The 20137-nt window shown below is 47.6% G+C and overlaps 2 pseudogenes; both read right to left on the bottom strand.

The window, feature by feature from the left end:
- On the bottom strand, positions 1-1314 carry LOC129338549 (tubulin beta-4B chain-like; annotated as a pseudogene).
- Positions 1315-2550: 1236 nt separating this feature from the next.
- LOC129339427 (vomeronasal type-2 receptor 26-like) lies at positions 2551-3448 on the bottom strand (annotated as a pseudogene).
- Between the last annotated feature and the right edge of the window lie 16689 nt (positions 3449-20137).

The following is a 20137-nucleotide window of genomic DNA, read 5'->3' as shown; positions in this document are numbered from 1 at the left end:
TTAGGCTGCCTCCTCCTCTGCTTCATCTCCAAACTCACCCTCCTCCTTAGCTGTAGCATCCTGGTACTGCTGATACTCAGATACCAGGTCGTTCATGTTGCTTTCAGCCTCTGTAAACTCCATATCATCCATGCCTTCCCCGGTGTACCAGTGCAAGAAGGCCTTTCGGCGGAACATGGCTGTGAACAGCTCCTGGATGGTGGTGCTGTTACCAATGAAGGTGACAGACATTTTCAGGCTCCAGGGAGGGATGTCACAGACAGCTGTTTTCATATTATTGGGGATCCACTCCACAAAGTAGCTGCTGTTCTTGTTCTGCACATTCAGCATCTGCTCATCCACCTCTTTCATGGGCATGTGCCCCCTAAAAACAGAGGCCATTGTGAGATAGCGCCCATGACGTGGGTCGCAAGCTGCCATCATATTCTTGGCATCAAACATTTGTTGTGTGAGCTCTGGCAGTGTTAGAGCATGGGACTGTTGGCTCCCACGGCTGGTGAGTGGGGCAAAGCCAGGCACGAAGAAAGGCAGCTGGGGGAAGGGGACCATGTTGACTGCCAGTTTGTGCAGGTCAGCATTCAGCTGTCCTGGGAAATGCAGGCAAGTGGTCACCCTACTCATGGTGGCTGACACCAAGTGGTTCAGGTCACCATAGGTGGGAATTGTTAGCTTGAGGTTTCTAAAGCAGATATTATAGAGGGCTTTGTTGTCAACGCAGTAGGTCTCATCTGTGTTCTCTACCATCTGGGGCACCGAAAGAGTGGCATTGTAGGGCTCCACCACAGTGTCTGACACTTTGGGAGAGGGGACCATGCTGAAAGTGTTCATAATTCAGTCTGGATACTCTTCATGGATCTTGCTGATTAAAAGGGTACCCATGCCAGAGCCAGTGCCTCCCCCAAGGTAATGTGTGACCTGGAAACCCTGGAGACAGTAACAGCTTTCTGCTTTCCTTACAACATCTAGCACTGAATCAACCAGTTCGGCACCTTCTGTGTAGTGGCCCTTGGCCCAGTTGTTGCCTGCTCCACTCTGCCTAAAGACAAAGTTATCTGGTCAGAAGATCTGCCCAAAAGGACCAGAGCGCACTGAATCCATGGTCCCAGGCTGCAGATCCACCAGCACAGCTCAGGGGACATACTTGCTACCAGTGGCCTCATTATAATAGATGTTGATTTGCTCGAGCTGCAGGTCGCTGTCACCATGGAATGTGCTGGTGGAGTCGATGCCATGTTCATCCAAGATCACCTCCCAGAACTTAGCACCTATCTGATCGCCACACTGGCCAGCCTGTAAATGCATGATCTCTCTCATGAGGGTGGGTGGAAGATCGGGTAGTGTCCGAGCTCTTAGCTGTCTCCACTGATCTCGCCAGCGGCGTGGAAAATACTCATTTTTCATAGCCTTGAATAATAGTGTTTGAATATATACTAAGAAATATGGAAAAGATCTATAGATTAGTGTTAGATTGGAGGAATGGGGGTGACTTTGGAAGAATGCTATTCCTGAATTGATTTCAACAGGTCTCAGAGATCTAATTAAGATCCTTTCCCGATGCTATTTAACCTCCCATAAATTGCTGTTATATATAGATCAGTACAGGATAAGCATTAGTGGTGCAGTTTATCATTTGCAGTTATATTACACTTTTTTTTTAGTCATGTCTGCTCATCCAGTTGTTTTGGAAGGCTGGGGTTGAGTTTATTAATGATACGTTGCAATATACGTTTTGAGCATCAGGTAATTTTAGAAGGATATCTGAAAAGTTATATAGATTTTTCAGATATGGAATAAGTTTTGAGTTTCTTTTCTGTGGCAAAAATGGTTATAGCAACCAAATGGAAGAAATCACTATCATAAGTGAATGATTTAACATCATCTGGAACTTTGCTTTATCGGTAAAATGTCCATACGGCTTGCCTAAGGAGCAGGGGCAGACTGGCTGTAAAAGATGCCAGGAAAAGTCCTGAATGGAAAATGGTGGTGGTGGTGGGGGGCTTCCCACAATTTTCCACGGCTGAAGCCACTCTGGCATAAACTGAGGGGTGGCCACAGCCCTCCACTGAGAGCAAGGCTGCCCTCAGCCCCTCAGAGCTGGCAGTCCTCACCAGTTAAGCCCTGTGCTTTGTGGGGAAAGAGGTACCCAGCTCCAGAGCCCCACGCTGGACTTCGTTGCACCAGAAGAGAGTTGCTTGGCGTAGCAGCTTTTATCCTTCCCTCTCTTCCTTCTTTAGGGGTTGGGCCATGAGCACGGCATTTTCCAGGGCTGTTTTTCCCCTTCCAGTGCATCCCAGCTGAGGAGGCTTACAAGACCAGTACAATATCTATAACAGTACAAAAAAAGTGCCATGAAATTAGAGAATTATGAAATTAAACATGGAATGAAATAAATTCAGTAAACAATACAAATACAGAAAGCTGTTTAATTTTCCAGACATTAAATCTACAATTAATGCTTTGTATTTAAAAAAGCCCTCTTGAACAATTCCGCTTCATTGAACATTTCCCTTTCTACTTCCCAGTTCCACACAATAATACCATAGAGATCTTCTAGAATTGTCTCTTTGTTAACTGCTCCTTACAGTTCAGTTCAGGCCTGAGGATAATTATGTGGCACTTGGGGAAAAAGATACAAACCAGCATGCCTGCACTAGAGGCCAGAATGGAGAAGATCTCCACAGCCACCTTGTATTTGCCTTTTGTGCTCAAGTAAGTGGGAATAAAGGACATCCATACACTGCCAAACCAACATGCTGAAAGTGATGAACTTGGCTTCATTAAAACTGTCCGGCAACTTCCTGACTAGGAAAGCCAGCACAAAATTGACCATAGCCATGACTCCCATGTATCCCAGAACCAAGTAAAACATAATGGTGGTCCCTTCATTACATTCTAGAACTATTTCTTGAGCCAGCGAGTGTGTGTCCAAATCTGGAAATGGAGGAGCCATAGAGAGCCACACAGTACACATTCCTACTTGAATAAAGGAGCAGGAAGAAACAACAGAGATGGCCAGTCTTTTCCCCACCCATTTCCTGATCTTGCTTCCTGGCTTAGTGATCATGAAAGCCAGAGCCACAGTGATGGTTTTGGCCAATACACAAGAAACAGCTATTGAGAAGATAATGCAAAAAGTCGTTTGTCGCAGGTAACAGGTGACCGTATGCGGATGACCAATGAATAACAAGGGACAAAGGAAGCAAAGCAGGAGGGAGATGAGCAGGGAGTAGGTGAGGTCCCGATTGTTGGCTCTGACGATGGGGGTGTCTCTGTACCTGATGAAGATTCCAAGCACGAAAACAGAAATCAGTGATAAGGACAGTGCCCAGAAAGCTAAAGCGATACCCAATGGTTCTTCATATGATAGGAACTGTGGGACTTTGGGAAGGCATATATAGCGATTCTTGTTTGGATACTGATCTTCTGGACACTTGAAGCAGTCATCCATGTCTGAAAAGCAGATCAGGTGCTATTTTCAGCTTTTCTGAAAATATTATAATTTTACTGGTCACATATTTCATTTTGTGTCCAATGATGTTAATGATTTTTTTAAAAACAAACAAACAATAGAAGTATCACCTATAGTTTTAAGAAATGAATACCCTGAATGGCCGTTGTGGGGGTTGCTAGGTAACCACAACAGCGTTACCATTCTTCAAACCTTTTCAGTTTCATGAACCACGAACTCTGATGAACTTTTCCTGGTTCATGAACCAGTTCGTGGTTTGTGGGTCATCGTAGCCCAGGATGGCCCCCTTCAAATGCAGAGATCCCAAACTCACACCGAGTTTTCAGCAGGCTCTCCTCCAGCCACCCTCCAAGTTTGGTCAAGATTGCAATACGGATTTCCGAGCTATAGACTCCCAAACGTGACATCCCCAAGAAAGACCCATTTGAGACAATTGGAGCCATGAATGCGAATTGACTTATGGCTCCATTTGAAGTGATGGACCCCCAGACGTGGTTAATGTCAGTGGCCACCCCCTCCTCTCAGGCTCGGGGGAGCGGTCAGCTGCCTCCCTTCTCAGGGGTGGGGGGTTTGGCCACCAGCCGGTGGCACCCCCTGTGCCTGCTCGCACACCCCAACAGGTGGCCACCTTGTCCAGCAGATGGGTGATGTTGGTGGCTGCCCCCTCCTTGCGGGCTTGGGGAGGCGGCCAGCCGGCTACCTTCTCAGGGGTGGGGGGTGAACTGCAGTCACAGTGCCACCCCTCATGTGCCTGCATGCACGTTTGGACTCTGGACCCATGGGTTTTGTTGGAGGGCACCCTCTCCTCATGGGCCCAGGAAGATGGCCAGCCATCTCCCTTCAAGGGGGTGGGGGTGGACCACAGCCACAGTGACACCCCCATGTGCCCCTCTGCATGTCTGGACCCATGGGTTTTGTTGGTGGCTGCCATCTCCTCACAGGCTTGAGGAGGCGGTTGGCTGCCTCCCTTCTCAGGGGTGAGGGGTTTGGCCGCCAGTAGGTGGCATCCCCTCTGCACCTGCCCGCACACCCTAATAGGCTCAGGGAGGTGGTTGGCTGCCTCCCTTCTTGAGGCCGGGTGGACTGTAGTCACAATGTCACCTCCCATGTTCCGGCCCACATGTCTGGACCCATGGGTTTTGTCAGAAGGCACCCCCTCCTTGTGGGCCCAGGAGTGCAATCCTCCCTGGGGTTCTTGTGAGAAAATGAAGGAGAATGATGTAAGATGTTTTTAGACCCTCCTGCAATTCTGCCAATGCAGAACTATAACCATCCCATGCCAGGGAAGAACAGTACCCATCTCCTGGACACGGGGGGGGGGGGTGGAAATTGACAAATGCCTTTCTCTTTTTGGGAAGAGGGAAGTGTTAGTCCTGCTTATGGGGTGGGGGCACACCCCCCATTTCAGGACAGCAGAGTAATGCAATGGAATTAGGTTTGCTGGTTGCGGAGCCAACAGAAGCCCTCCACACCTTTTCGGGTGGGACAGGTTGACAAAATAAGGCTCCCACACAGAGACCAACAGGTACCTACATAACCTGCCTTCCAAACATGGCAGGCGGGGCAAGTCAACAAAATAAGACCTCCATGGTCCAACTGTGGAGAGCAGCAGGAGTGAGTGGAGGACTGTGTCCCTTGCCGGGAGATCTTGGGCCACATTTCATGCATAGGGACCGTGAAGGATGTGGCCACTGATAAAACTCATGATCTGGCCATGGCGGGTTGTTCTATGGCCAGAGCAAGAGCAGTTGCTGAAACACCCTGGGGGGAGTGGCAGCTGAGAAAACTCATGGTCCAGCTGTGGAGGGCAGGTGGCACTGATGCAACCCCTCACCCTGGTGGGGAGAGTGAGTGACGGACCCAGGGCCAGGCCGGACAGGTTCACAAAATAAGGGCCCCACACAGAGACCAACAGGGACCTACAGAACTCACCTTCTGGACGTGGCAGTACCGATGGAGCCCCTGCCTTGGGGAGGGGAGGAGAACAGATGGTTCCCCTTTTCTCCGCATGGAGACTGCAGGGCAGCAAAGCTGAACTACACTCACACCGCCTGCCAGGGAGGGACCAAAAGGGACCCAAACCCACCTTCCAGATGTGGTGGCAGGAACAGTGACCCACTGAATCCACCTGGGGAAGGGAAGGGATGGATGGACCAATTGATGGATGCATCCCCCTTTGGGGGAGGATATTCTAAATGCCCAGGGGGACCGTCTCCCTCACCCTGGGATGTGCATGGAAGGGACTGAAGGATGGATCGATGGATGCCTCCCCCATAACCCATGGTCCGGCTGTGGTGAACTGTTCTTTTGTCAGAGCAAGCGCAGCTCCTGAAACACCTCGGTGGTGGTGGGGGGGGGAGTAGCCGCTGACAAAACACATGGTCTGGCCATGACGAGCAGCAGGAGTGAGTAGAGGACTGTGTCCCATGCCGATTGTGGGCCACATTTCATGCATGGGGGCCGTGAAGGATGCGGCTGATGACGAAACTCATGGTCCAGGCTTGGTGGACTGTTCTGTGGCCAGAGCAAGAGCAACTGCTAACACCACAGGGGGAGTGGCCACCGACAAAACCCATGGTCCGGCTGTGGAGGGCAGCAGGAGTGACTGGTAGAATAACACAGAACATGCTCAAAACAGTGCCCCGCCCCGCCCTAGAAGACGTGGCTTCTGACAAAATCCATGGTCCGGCCGTGGAGGCAATAATGGATGCCCTCCCCAACCAACCTGGAAGGACAGGATTCAGCATCAGGATGGGGGGGAGGGGAATCCTAAATGTTGCTTTCAGCAGCAGAACCGCTGGCTGTGGCGGTGGGGGAGGGCCATTCTAAGTCCCACTGATAGGGGGCCCTCCCACCATCCTGGACAGCTTCATGTGCAAACTGTCCCTAATGCTGAGGAGCGGCTGCCACCAGCATAACCCATGGGCCCCATGCCTACTGCTAGACTCTTTGCCCAATCTTGATGTGTTCCTTGGCTGAGGGCTTACAGCACACCTTTTTATTTTGTTTCTTAATTCTTCTTTCTTGGAGCACCTGTCCTGCATGGGAAGGTGTCTGGGTGGTAGGTTAGGGGCCTTTTCTCATGCCAGAGCAAGAGCAGCTACTGAAACACTCTGGGGGGAGTGGCTGCTGACAAAACCCATGGTCCAGGTGTGGCGGACTTTTCTGTGGCCAGAGCAAGAGCAGCTGCTGAAACACCCCAGGGGGAGTGTTGGGAAGGTGTCTGGGTGGTGGGTTAGGGGCCTTTTCTCTTGCCAGAGCAAGAGCAGCTGCTGAAACACCTTGAGGAGAGTGGCCACCGACAAATCCCATGGTCTGGCCGTGGTAGACTTTTCTGTGGCCAGAGCAGGAGCAGCTGCTGAAACACCCCAGGGGGAGTGTTGGGAAGGTGTCTGGGTGGTGGGTTAGGGGCCTTTTCTCTTGCCAGAGCAAGAGCAGCTGCTGAAACACCCTGAGGAGAGTGGCCACCGACAAATCCCATGGTCCGGCCGTGGTAGATTTTTCTCTTGCCAGAGCAAGAGCAGCTGCTGAAACACTCCAGATGGAGTGAGTGACAGACCTAGTCCCAGGCATGGGGGTCATGAGGGATGCAGCCTCCGACAAAACCCATGGGCCGGTTGTGGTGGCAACGATGGAGGCCTCCCTCTCCTTGAGGGGAACCTATTATAAGTCCCACTCTTGGGGACCATGGGGGGTTACCTCACAAAGTGTTATGTTAAGCAGCAAAACTTACTTGCCGGACAGTGGCAGCAGCCTTTGTCAACCAACTGGAAGTCCCCTTGCCGGGGGGAGGTGCCTGGCCCTACCGGTGGGAAAGCAGGAGGGAAAGAGAGTGAACATCTTCCCCTCTAGGAGGAGCAGTGGCTAAGGGAAGGGCATAACTCACCTCACCAATGGGGAAGCCTTGAGATAGGCCTTCCACCACCACCTTCCACAGATGGCTGGAAGCTGCTGCAAGACCCAGAAGAACATGTCATGAAAATGGTGGCCACGACGGAAGCCTTCCTCTTCCCAAGCGGGAGAGGGGCACAAAGCAAGAGTAATGATAACAGAAAATAAAAGTTGGTCCTGTGGGCTCTCGGGCAAGGTGCCCACTTAGCTTGGCCCCAAAGGCCAGCAGTAGCCCTGAGACAGGGGGTGGGGGGAGCACCCTACCCTACTCTACACAAACACCTGACCTGGCCAGGCAGGACAGGTGCACAAAATAAAAAGAGAAGAATAATAAACTCAAAAAGAAAGAACAAGAATGTAGGCCCTCCTTAGAGGTTCCCACTTAGCTTGGCCCCAGAGGCAGATGGTGGCCCTGAGACTTTGAGCCCACAGCAGATAGGATAGGATGTGGCAGCCACAGACATCACCCACCTACTGGCCTTGGTGGCAAGGATGAAACCCCCTCCCCTGGCGCAGAGGAGACCACGGGTCCCATTAGGGACCATGGAAGGATGTGGCCTCAGACATCACCCACCTGCCGGCCATGGCTGTAAGGATGAAACCCCTTCCCCCGGTCGGGGGTTGAGGGATATACCAAGTACCATGACAGGGGACCCTCCCATGGTCCTGCACAGTGACATGTGTAACACTGTTCCTTGTGCTGAGCAGTGGTGGACACAGACATCACTCACCTGCTGGCCATGGCAGATGAGAAGGATGCCTCCCCCTCCTTGGGGGGAAGTCCCACCGCCCTTCATGGTGTGCATCCCATCATGAGCAGGTGCAGTTTATTGGCAGCAGGCAAACAGTGCCCTCAAGGGATGCCTCTTTCAGGGCTGCCAGGGGGGACAACACAGAATAACAACAACAACAACCACCTGTGATTTATATACCGCCCTTCTGAACAACTTAATGCCCACTCAGAGCAGTTTACAAAGTATGTCGTTATTATCTCCACAACAAAACACCCTGTGAGGTGGGTGGGGCTGAGAGAGCCCCAGAGAACTGTGACTAGCCCAAGGTCACCCAACTGGCTTCAAGTGGAGGAGTGGGGAATAAAACCCAACTCTCCAGATGAGAGTTCTTAACCACTACACCACTGCACTCTTAACCACTACACCAAACTGGCTCCTAACCACTACACCAAACACACAGAGAAATGATTCTGACCCCCCCCCTGCACCAGAAGATGTGACTGCTGACATCACCCACCCACCAGCCATGGCGGCAAGGGCGGAACCCCTTCCCCCCTTTGGGAGGTGAGGGACCAAGTCCCATGGATAGGGGAAAGTTGCACCCAGAAGCGACAGAGACATCAATCCTCATTGTGTGGGAGCCCCAACCCACCGCACACAGACACCCAACCTGAGCAGGCAGGACTGTTGCACAAAATAAAGAGGTAGTAGCCCCTGCCCCCTACACATCAGGCCATCGCAGGAACGGCACCATGCTGCACAGGGGTCATTGGGAAGGGTCTGAAAGTGCTGCCAGAATGAGAGATTGAAACTGGGAACCGGGGGCTGGGTCATGAGGAGAACTAAGGATTTCTGGCCACGGAGTGGAGCTGGACTGGGAAGACGGAATGAGGGGACGACTGTGGGCAGGGACAGCCTCAAGAGTTTGGGATGTGGGGAGGGGTTGAAGGTTTCTCCAAACCCCTGTCATTCCTCCTGAGATCCCTCGAACACTACCCCATCACACACAGAGATGTGACCTGAGCAGGCAGGACAGGTGCACAAAATAAAGAGAGAGTAATCAAATCAAAGAGAAAGAACAATGTGAGCCCTCGGCTGAGAAGCCTACTTAACTTGGCCCCAGAGCCTAGCAGTGGCCCTGAGACAGGGGAGGGGTAGAGTCCTACCCTGCCACACACAGATGGTGAGCCCTCACCTGAGGTGCTCAGTTAGCTTGGCCCCAGAACCAGATGGTGGCCCTGAGACTTTGAGCTGCAGCAGAAGAGCTTGGCCCTAGAACTTAAGACCCTGATAGACTGGGATGGCTCAGAGCCCAAATAAGTCCAGGTCCAGGGTGGGATAGCCAAGCAAGTGGAAGATAACCTTAATGAAGGACAACATGTCCACCAGGTCCGGGTGCAGACATGCACAGTGGAGAGAACACCCGCTCGATCTGGACACTGGTGGGAGGGCAGGAGAGGATGTTAGTGGCCATGACGGGGAGGTCCAGCCAGACAGCAGAGTTTGGTGCCCAATATTCCAAGGGGTTGGAGTGGGGGGGGGGGCTCTTGGCCCCAGAGCCAGACAGTGACCCTGAGACGGGGGAGGGGTAGAGCCCTACCCTGCCACACACAGAAGCACCTAATTGAGCAGGCAGGATAAGTGCACAAAAAAGATAGTAATTAATCCCAGAAGGAATAAGGAGAAACAAAGAAAATCCAAGGGAAAAAAAGGTAGCCCTCAGTCAAGCTAGGTCCCAGCCCAGAGCCAGGCATGCCCTGGGACTGGAGTGGGGTGGGATGGGGTGGAGGAAAGAAGGCACCCTTCCCAACAATGCAGACTGAAGCAGAAGAGGCTTTTCAGTCTCTCCTTTCAATCAGCTAGCAGCAGCCAAGCTCACTTCCCCCACTCTCTCTCCCTCAAGTGCCAGCAACAGTCCTCTTTCTCCTACGTCTGCTGAAACTGAAAGCAGGAGGCAGAGAGCTGTGCCTTATATAACAAGGGTCCCATAGAGCGGAACAGGAGCTCTCTGGTTGGCAGTCAGACCTACCTAACAGGGTTTGGAGGGATGAGATTGGAGTTCCCATGGCTACAGAAGGCCCGTTTCCCCCCTGCTTCTCCCATGTAACAGAATGGGAGCTCCACGGTTGGAAGGGAGACCTGCCTATCAAGGTTAGGTGGGCTAAGATTGGGGTTTCCATGGCAACAAAAGGTCTGCAGACATTCTGGGCCTATGTTGCCTAGGAAATCAATTGAGCGGCGCCAACCTGTCTGGGGTCATGAACCGCTCATGACTTTCACAAGTCGTGGAGTTTGTGAACAATGCGGCCCCATGAACTGCATTTTTATGAACCACCAACCGGCCCAGTTTGTGGGGTTTTTTTGGTTCGTATTGCAATTCGTGCCCACCTCTAACTGGGACTAGACCTAGCAGCAACCACTGGGTACTCAGAAGAGTTGAATGGTTTACTCAGGACTGGCTGCTTGCTATTGTTCAACAGCAGTCCCCGCCCCCAATAAAAGCTAGTGTTGTGTAGTAGTTAGAGTTTCAAACTAGAATCTAGAAGACACAGGTCAAATCATGCCTGCTGTTTCTACCCCTGTCCAGAAGGGCTGAGCAGTTCTCAGATTATGTCTGCACAACACAATAATCACCAGATTGCTAGGGAACAATATGGGTGCTCTGTGGATGCTGGAGGGGAAGACCGAAGAATCAAAGGGTAAAGAATGATCACCTCAGGGTGATCGTGGAACATTCTCATTTATCTACTGCGATTTCGCCCAGAAAATGGGACAGGGATGGAGGGCTGAACTTTTACTTTCCTGCATTTTGGGCTATGATACAAGCAAAGATGGCTCCAGTCCAGCTACAACAATAGGTAGCTATTCTTATGCACCAACTGTGGCCCTGGGCTTGTTCTGCATTGGGCAGGAAAGGCTACCTCCGGTGTTAAAATAGCAAGAAGTGGAATATATGCTTTGTAGTATCGCATATTACGGACCCTACCCTTCTGGTCTGAAATCTTCCCTTCTGGGCATGGATCACAATCATAGCAACAAAATGGCTTCCCTTCCTTCTTTTTTCTGCTGTGGCCTGGTTGGCAGTTGTCATTACACACAGCAAGTGGCAGCATCTGTTAAAAGGTGAATATGATTTCATAAAGTGGGGGTCACCACAGAAAACTCACATGTACAATCAGTTGTTGATTTAGCACATTTACAGAATGGTACCTGCAGATGCCCCTGTTCAGCTGAGCAATGATGCCATGGTGGAACATAGGGAAAGGGGTGGTCCCATAGGTATGAGAGACCAAGGCAATGAAGGGCTTTGAATACGATGGACAAAACCTTGAACTGAGCCCAGTAACTGATGGGTATTACATAACAGCTCTGTGGAAGTATTCTATATTGTAGGAGCCATTTCAATGTTCTTAGGAGAAGAATATCTGTTACCAGTGATATTAGCAAAGCTTGCCAATGACATCATGACATCACTGATGATGTGGTGACATCACTTCTAGCACAATTGAGAAATGACATCAACATGTACTGGCTGATGCTGAAGCATTTTGGTATAACCATAGCGTTTGGGGTGAGTGCTAGTGTTATCCAATGTGATGATGGCACTTCTGGATCACATCAGAAATGTCACCATGGTGTCAATAAAGATGCTGATGGTTCTCCCTTTCTCCTAGGAATTCTTCTCCCATTACCCAGTTGGGAAGGGAAGTCTCCCACTATAGTTGGAGACAGGGCCAGCGCTCCCATTGAGGCCAGGTAGGTGCTGGCCTCAGGGCACGAGGGCACTGGAGGGGCGCCAGAGGGGGTGTTGGGGGCGGAGGCACGTGCCGCAGAGCTGGTATGGCTGGGCTGCAGCTGCTGCAGCCAGCCAGCCCTGTGCCACCACATGCCACCAGCCGGGCGCAGCAGCTACGAGTCGCTGCCGGGGCAGCATGCGGAGCGCAGAGCAGCCTCCGCCCGCCACCCCAGCCATCCGCCGACCAATGCCCCCGGCTTGCTCTGTGTGATGATGTCATCGCATGATGACATCATCATGCAGTCCATGGCACGCGCGCGCTGCGCATGTGTAGGGGGGGAGGTTGCCGCAGGCGCCAGAAATCCTGGTGCCGGCAGTGGTTGGAGACCAGGTTTCCCTGCTTAAATATTCTCCTGGCTGCTGCTGTAAATCTTTCTTTAAGCATGTAAAAAGGTGTATGTGTTGCTTATCCTGTTTTCAGAGCTCAGACACATTCTTATCTGTCACTACAAACTCCTTCTCCTAAAATCTGAGCCACACTTGAAACTCCCACAGGATGACATTTCTTCTTATCCATGCCTCTTTGGATTGCTCCGTGGTGGAGTATTGGTTGTCTCCTGTTATAAAGCAGTCTTTGTAATCTGATATTTGAAAGACAATGAGAGTGTGTTTCAGATGCCTTTACTACTAATCAGATTTGAACTACATATGTACCTAGTTTCAGCTTTTTCTGTGCTGGGAAAATATTGAAACATTTTGTTTTTAAAAAATGGAATGTAGTCTGATAAAATTTTATAAAAATATCAGCCACCTTTGTTTGCATCAGTACAGTTCATGCCAGTAAGCATCAGCATTAAAGATGTAGCTGAATAATGTGTCCACAAAGCTGGCCTAATTTAAATTAGGATAATTTAAATTAATCACACCTTAACTACCAATATAGCAGAAGGTAAGGAGAAACATTGTCGACCATGCTGCTTACTCAGTCAGTCTCTGGGGGAATGTTCAATAGTAATAATATAAATATGAGAAATATTCTTGATTTGGATAATTTTAAAAGACAGAATTAAACAAAGACTAGCTGATTGCAGAAAATCAAAATCTGGACAGAAGAAAGGGTTTAATTATAGTAGTTGTAAAGAAAGCCGAATAAAATTCACAATATCTTCCACAGTTCAGGCTATTGATTCTTTCCAAATGTTCTGTTCTGTACAATAGTCGGTACTTTCCAAATGAGTATAATCAGCAGCGCTGGATAAATTAAGGGTTATGATTGGAATTCTTTGCAGTTCAGCCTTGTTAACAACAACCTACAGTCTGATCCCACCTGGTTAAATGCGCTCTGCCATAAAATGACCTTCTCATTAAAGGTGACCTCTTTGCCTGATGGAGCCCAGGGAGCCATCCTCCCCACTTTCACTCTTGAGAAGGATTGGTTTGGGAAAGTAACCCAGTTGATAATGTCAAATCCAGCTGCTAATTCACCATTTTGATTGAAAGCCACCTCATCTCCAGCACTGTTGTTAAATGAAGTGGTCTTCAGAAAGGAGTGAAGCTACAAATGAATGAAGCAAAAAGCAGTTTGTTCAACACTATTAGAATGTATTTGTGGTGTGGGACTTTCTTGTATGCCCATGTCAAGTCAGTTTCAGGTAGTTTATACTCTGGAAAATCTTGTTGGTCTTTAAGGTGCTGCTGAACTTGAACTTTGCCCATGTCATATCTGTTATTCTAGAGCAGGAGAACTCTAAAAATAGGCCAATATGTTAAAAAAACCCACTGATCCTCTAGCAATTTTTTTACCCTTCACAAAGAGAACTTAAAATATAAAATACATTTAAAAAATAATAAGTAGGAGATCTAGGTAGGAAAAATATGTGTACAGATTCAATCTTAGGTGATATAATTTAAGCTAAAATTAGAGTCCTTTCTAGGTATCTCTGGCTGTGCTATTGCTGCTACAGATCTTGGGAAGGTATACCTTCTGCTTACAATGCTACACTGATCTCTAAATGAAGAACACCTCCTTTTTCTTAACTCCTCAGACATCTGTCTTCTCTCAGGAACAAGCTTCTTTCCCTACCGAAATTCACATGGAGGCCAAATCTATAGGATTACCCATACATTAGCATGAACAAGCACACATACACACACACACAGATATCCCTCCACAAGTCACCTTATCATGGAAACCTTAGAAAATGGATTATTTTCAGGATGTGAAAAAATTTCAAAGGAAAATTCATTAAATTCACTTTATTTTGTAAAAATTTAACCTGTTTCTATCCCAGCCTTCCTTCAAGGAGTACCTTCCTACTTTATCTCAACACTAGAAACAACGCCCATTGTGGGGAAAAATACAACGGGCTCTAGAAAGAGGAGGGTGGGTGGGCAGGCATTCACTCCTCCTCCATCACTGATCCCAACCAGTGAAGGAGGGGGATAGGCATTGCCACCTGCTCTGCAGCTGATCTCAGCAACATGAAGGGGTAGTGGGCTTTGCTACCTGCTGCACATCTGATACAGACCGGGTAAAGGGGGCAGGCATTGCCACCTGCTCTGCTTCTGATCCCAGCCAAGTGAAGGGAAAATAGGCATTGCCTTCTGCTCTGCATCTGATTATGGCTGGGTGAATGGGGGCAGGCATTGCTGCCTGCTTCAAGCCTGATCCCAGCTGGGTGGGTTGGGCATAGCCACCTGCTCCACTCCTGATCCCAGCTGGGAGAAGGTGGGTGGGCATTGCCCCCTCCTTCACTCCTAATACCTGCTCTGTTAAGGCAGGGGTGGGCATTATAACCTGCTCAGCTCCTGTTGCCAGTTGTGATAAGTAGGGGGTGTGTATTGCCACCTTCTCTGCTCCTAATACCAGCTGAGTTAAGGCAGGAGGTGCATATAGCCACTTGTTCCGCTCCTAATACCAGCTGTGTTATGGCAGGGGTGGGCATTGCCACCTGCTCCGTTCCTAATAACACCTGGGTTAAGGTGGGGGTGGGCATTGTCACCTGCTTCTCTCCTAATGCCAGTTGTGATAAGGTGGGGGTGGGCATTGCCACCTTCTTCGCTCCTAATACCAGCTGGGTTAAGGCAGTGGCGGGCATTATCACCTACTCCACTCCTGATCCCAGCTGGCTGAAGGGGGGATGGCATTGCCATCTTCTCCGCTCCTAATACCAGCTAGGTTAAAGTGGGGATGGTCATTGCCACCTGCTTTGCTCCTAAAGCAGCTGGGTTAAGGTGGGGATGGGCATTGCCACCCACTCCACTCTTAATACCAGCTGGCTGAAGGGGGGCAGGCATTGCCACCTGCTCCGCACCTAATACCGGCCGGGTTAAGGCATAGGGAGGGCATTGCCACCTCCTCCGCTTCTGTTCCCTGCCTGGGCTTCCCACCACGGCAAGTTTTCTGGAGCGATATGGTGAGTTACCTGGGCTTTCCTTTGCAGCAGCGCCCTCTGGTGGTGCACCAAGGTATAAAGTGAGTTGTCTGAAACACACTTACTCAATTATATATATAGATGCTTTGTTGTTTGACTGGTTCCAGTAAGGAAAATTTCCCCTTATTGGGAGAATAAAATATTTTAAAAATGGAACGCAGCATGGTAAATAAATACATAAAATACCAGAAGTATGTCTCTTTGCCAGCACACACTTCAATTCACTCCTTGGTGGGCCTGCTAGGCATTGGCAAGTGAAATTTTTACAGAGCTGGGATGCTTTCTCCTACCTGCCTGATATTTGGCAGCAAAGATCGTTTGGGTGAGGCATACAGTTCCCAAGAATTTCATCCCAACTGGATGGTGGTGGAGGGGAGTTACATTTGGAAATATGTTTCCAATGGAATCGTATAATGAATATAATAAAGAAACTTGTATAATAATGATAAAGAAAAATTGTAAAAGCATTTTGTGTGCATCTCTGCCTTACATAGGGATGTGAAACATTACCTGCCAAAGCTGCCATTTTAGTGGATGAAGTCTTTCTCCATCTGCTCTGTGTTTGTGTCTCAACGAGTACATGGCATTTAAGGCACGTGCTATGGCGTGGACAGCATTGTAGATGCTGTAGCTTTGGGCAGTCATCCTCATTTCAAAAAAGGTCCCTGGAAGGTGCTCCAGCTTCTCTGTTCCACTGCAGATTTCCCTGTCCTCCTCACCTGAATTAGAACCAGGGAATGAACAGCTGAACGCCTGCTCCCAGAAGGCTCTGATGAAGCCGTCTCCTTTTGGATCTTGAGGATTTAAGACTTGGAGGAAATTTTGGAACTCCAACAGCTCACTGGATTGAATTGCAAAGGATAAGGAACCGCTGAAGACTTGTGCATCCAAACCTTCTTGATAAGTGTTTGATGTGAAATCTCATTCCGCTGTCAGAATCCACACCTTATTCATGGCGGTCACTGCCCTATTTCCCAGTTTTGCAAGATTCATTAACCCAAACAGAGAAAAAACAGTCTGAATATGGGCACTGAGAACAATAACGTTGGCCATGTTTAGAGAAAGGGACATGGTTCCCATGTACTCCATTATATACATAGGGTCAAAAAAAGATACCATGGTTGGTATTCTTTCAGTGAAAGCAGTACAGATGCCATTCTGGGAAAACATTGAAGTCAATGTCTGCATGAAATGTATTCCTTTGTCATCATCCATCGCAACAATTCCAACCCAAATCCATTGGAAATGCTGAAGTAGCTGAACAATTCCTGTGTACTGATACGCTTCCTTGGGGACCATTTGGTACAAGAAAGGGAGATGGGTTTTATCATTTATGAAGCAGTAAGCGACCTAAGAAAAATTATAAGTCTGTTATGCAAATTAAGTTCTTGTTGAATTGTAATTATTCTTCTGAGGTAAAATTCAGTGGTGAATCCTATGGTAAACAATTGGCATTTTCTCAAGCTATCAAGACTTCTTGATTCTGTAGATTCACATGTATGCTACAACGTACCCACACTAAAAAAAGCTGTATATAACAATTATTTTAAGGTTTCCCAGCATATGTTGTGGAAGGCCTTTATTTAAGTTCTGAATAGAATGGTTGGTGGGTAGAGGGTACTCATTATATATCCGGCTGAGGGACTTACCTGAAAATGGACCTTCTGCAACTCAGGGCCAAGCTACACATGACGAATGACACTTGAACGGCAAGTGGATTGAGTGGAGGGCAAGTGAACAGGGAGAAATACACTTGCTGTTCAAGTGTCATTCGTCATGTGTAGCTTGGCCCTCAGCCTGCTGTATTGAGTGGGACTGGAGTGGTACCAGTATCCTCCCTATCCCTCAGGAGATCTACTGATAAGGCATTCTATATCTTTTCAAGACTGTAGGGGACAATATTCTTCATGCTACCTGTCTATGCACCACGACCAACATTTAAGGGAATTTAGTGTCTAATTAGTGCCTGTTTAGGGTTGTTACTTGGATAGTTTTTTTTGGTATGTTCTGGGAAACATTCCAGGAAGAAGAACTGTGCAAATGCACTTTTATTCCAGAAGGAAGTGCAATAATCATAGGGAAATTGAAACCTTAGATCCTACCTCATAAAATTCATAGGATTCTATATGAGAGGGGTTGGATCCAGCCAGTTTTTCCACTCAGACTTTTCCATTCCCTCTTTCTTATTAGTTTCAGGTAGCTAGCCATGTTGGTCTGCAGTAGAATAGCAGTATTTGAGTCAAGAGTCAAAGCTCGTGAAGAAGGGAAGATGAAGAAGGGGGCTTTGACTCTTGAAAGTTTACACCTTGAAAATCTCTTTGGTTTCTAAGGTGCCACTGGTCTCAAATCCTGCTGTCCTCATTATACTCCCACTCATACTGCATGTCTTTTGTCCATGCAGGTTTAATGGTTCCTAGCTTAGGGACTCATCTTCCCTTTATTTGCAGTGGAAAAGCAAAAAAGGAGCAAGCAGCAACTATCCTGAACTCTTATATCTATATTTCCTCTGAAGTTAGACGTTCTTACTTTGTCATGAACATTCAAACTGAATTCTAATCAGAGTGACATAAGCATGGAACCAGTTGAGTGGAAATCTCAGTCCTGCTTTTTACTCGTAAGTAGCATCTAGTTTACTGCATCTGGAAAAGAATGCCAGATTCAATGAATGTTTGGTCTAATTGAGCAGAGTTCTTCTTTTGTGTTTAAAATATCACTGAGAAGCTTTACATTTATGGTTATGGTTATAAAGATTACAATTGATATCACACCAAGAAGTGTTCCCTTCTTTTGAGAGAATACTGCTTTTCTCAGGCTGGATATTTTCTGCCCCCAAAAGGAAGAGGTGTCTCTGCTTAGTATCAGTCACATCTCTCTCTCACTCCCCTACCTTCTTCATATAAAAGTCCATATAAAAACGGCAAAAGCATATAATATTCAAATAAAAATGGAAAAATCGCATATCACAGCTACGAACCTTTCATGCCCTATGACTTACTTGTGGAATCCTGTAGAGGCCTAAGATGTTGGTAACATGGAGAGAGGTTTCAGAGTCCAACGTCCCAATGATAGCTACTAGATTCTTCTGAATGCCACATTTGAAATTGGGAATAGGCCGATTCCAGGTAGACTGAAGGAACAGGGTATTCTGATACGTCATCCTTGCATCAAAGTAGTTTTCATAGATGTGGAACCCTAAAGTTACATTTGGTAAGATCTTGGGGTTTTTCTTGATCTCATTCACAGCAAATATCAAAGCAAGGACGTGCTGATAGTTCTTTGGTACTGAGCTAAAACAAGAGTGACATGATTTATAAGTTGGATATTCTCTCTGCTGTTCTTTTCTAAGCATTAGCCATAGGGCATGTGAATAATCAAGCAATGCAAATCTTTAGGGTCATTAGGAGAGAAGGGTGCATCGTTTCAAACTGATAAAAAACATGGGAGACACTAGAGATAACACAGTGCAAATGAAGACAATGTACTGCAACAAGAGAACATTTATGGTTGAGAATTAAGGAGATAGTGAGAACAAACCTAAAAAGGTCTGCTCAAAAGATGCGTCTCATTTTATTCAATCTTACTTCCAGGATACTGTTTTTAGGAATGCAGCCTGTATGCCCCAGTGTTATTTGTGAATCTAATATGGAAAAGATTTTATTGCTATTGAGGAGACATAGAGGGACAATAAAGTAGAAACAGGAAAGCCATAAGATGACTAGAGAAGTATGGTGGTGTTATTGGGGAAGGAACAGATATAAACAAAACAGAAACTATGAGCATATCTCATCAAAGGCACTGCATAAACATTTTCTATAAGACTGAAGTAATCTTAGAACAGAGTTTTAAATCAAAACACAAATAGATGACATTCTATTGTTTCTTGACAGACAAATCTATAATTATAGTTCATTACTGGTAGCATGCTGCGTGTTATGGAAACCACTTCCTTACATAATAGGATTCAGTTTAGGTTTTTCATTGAAGGCAGCAGGGTCAGAAAGGATGAAAAGCTGAGAAACAATCCCACCAATATCAAAGTCTCCTTGCTGGTAATATTCATGGGGGATCTGCAGAGGGTCAATCATGTTGCACGTAAGCTAGTATGCTTCGCAATCAGCAACAGATAGCAGAAACAATAAAGGAGTGGCAATATGACAACGTCTATCCATCTTGAGATCAATAAGAAAGACAAGTGTGATGGAGTACTGCCTGTCCACAGTCCCTAACCACAGACTGAATGTTACGAGTGCATTTTATATACATGTTCAGACATGTTCATTTGATCCTACTTGTTGCCTCTGAAAATTCATGCTAGCTTCAGAAAGCAGGACAATGAATAACAATTTTTGAGATAATTGCAGGGTTCATAATGTCTCCCCCAAAGTATTACTATACTTTGCTGCATTATGTGTAGTCAAACAGTGCAGATGTGTTTTTTAGATCCTCAGAGGAATCCACATGGTGAGCTTTCACTGATCAGATTAGTTTATGGTCTATATTTATCCAGCCAGTCAATTATTTGGGTAATCAAGAAAAGTCCAGTCTATTTACTGTAGTCTTTTCTTGGTTCATCATCTTGGCACACAGTCTCTCTACTAGAGATGGGTACAAACTGGAAAAACAAACCATGCAGTTCGTGGTTTGTCACATTTCACGAACCACAAACTTTCATGAACCTGCACCAGTTCATGAATTGGTTCATTTTGGTTTGTGAAAATGTCACTTCCGGGCCAGCAAATCTCCACTTCCAGGTCAGCAGCAGGTCACTTCCAGGCCAGCAGAAGGTCACTTCTGGGTCAGCATAAAGGTCTGCAGAAAGCTCAAGCCCCGTTGCCTAGGAAACTGATTGATTGGCACCAGGCTGTCTGCAGTG

The sequence above is a fragment of the Eublepharis macularius genome, chromosome 12, assembly GCF_028583425.1.
Source record: "Eublepharis macularius isolate TG4126 chromosome 12, MPM_Emac_v1.0, whole genome shotgun sequence".
Classification (NCBI taxonomy): domain Eukaryota; kingdom Metazoa; phylum Chordata; class Lepidosauria; order Squamata; family Eublepharidae; genus Eublepharis; species Eublepharis macularius.
The sequence above is the reverse complement of the archived record's forward strand: the minus strand, read 5'-3'. Positions and strand labels throughout refer to the sequence as shown.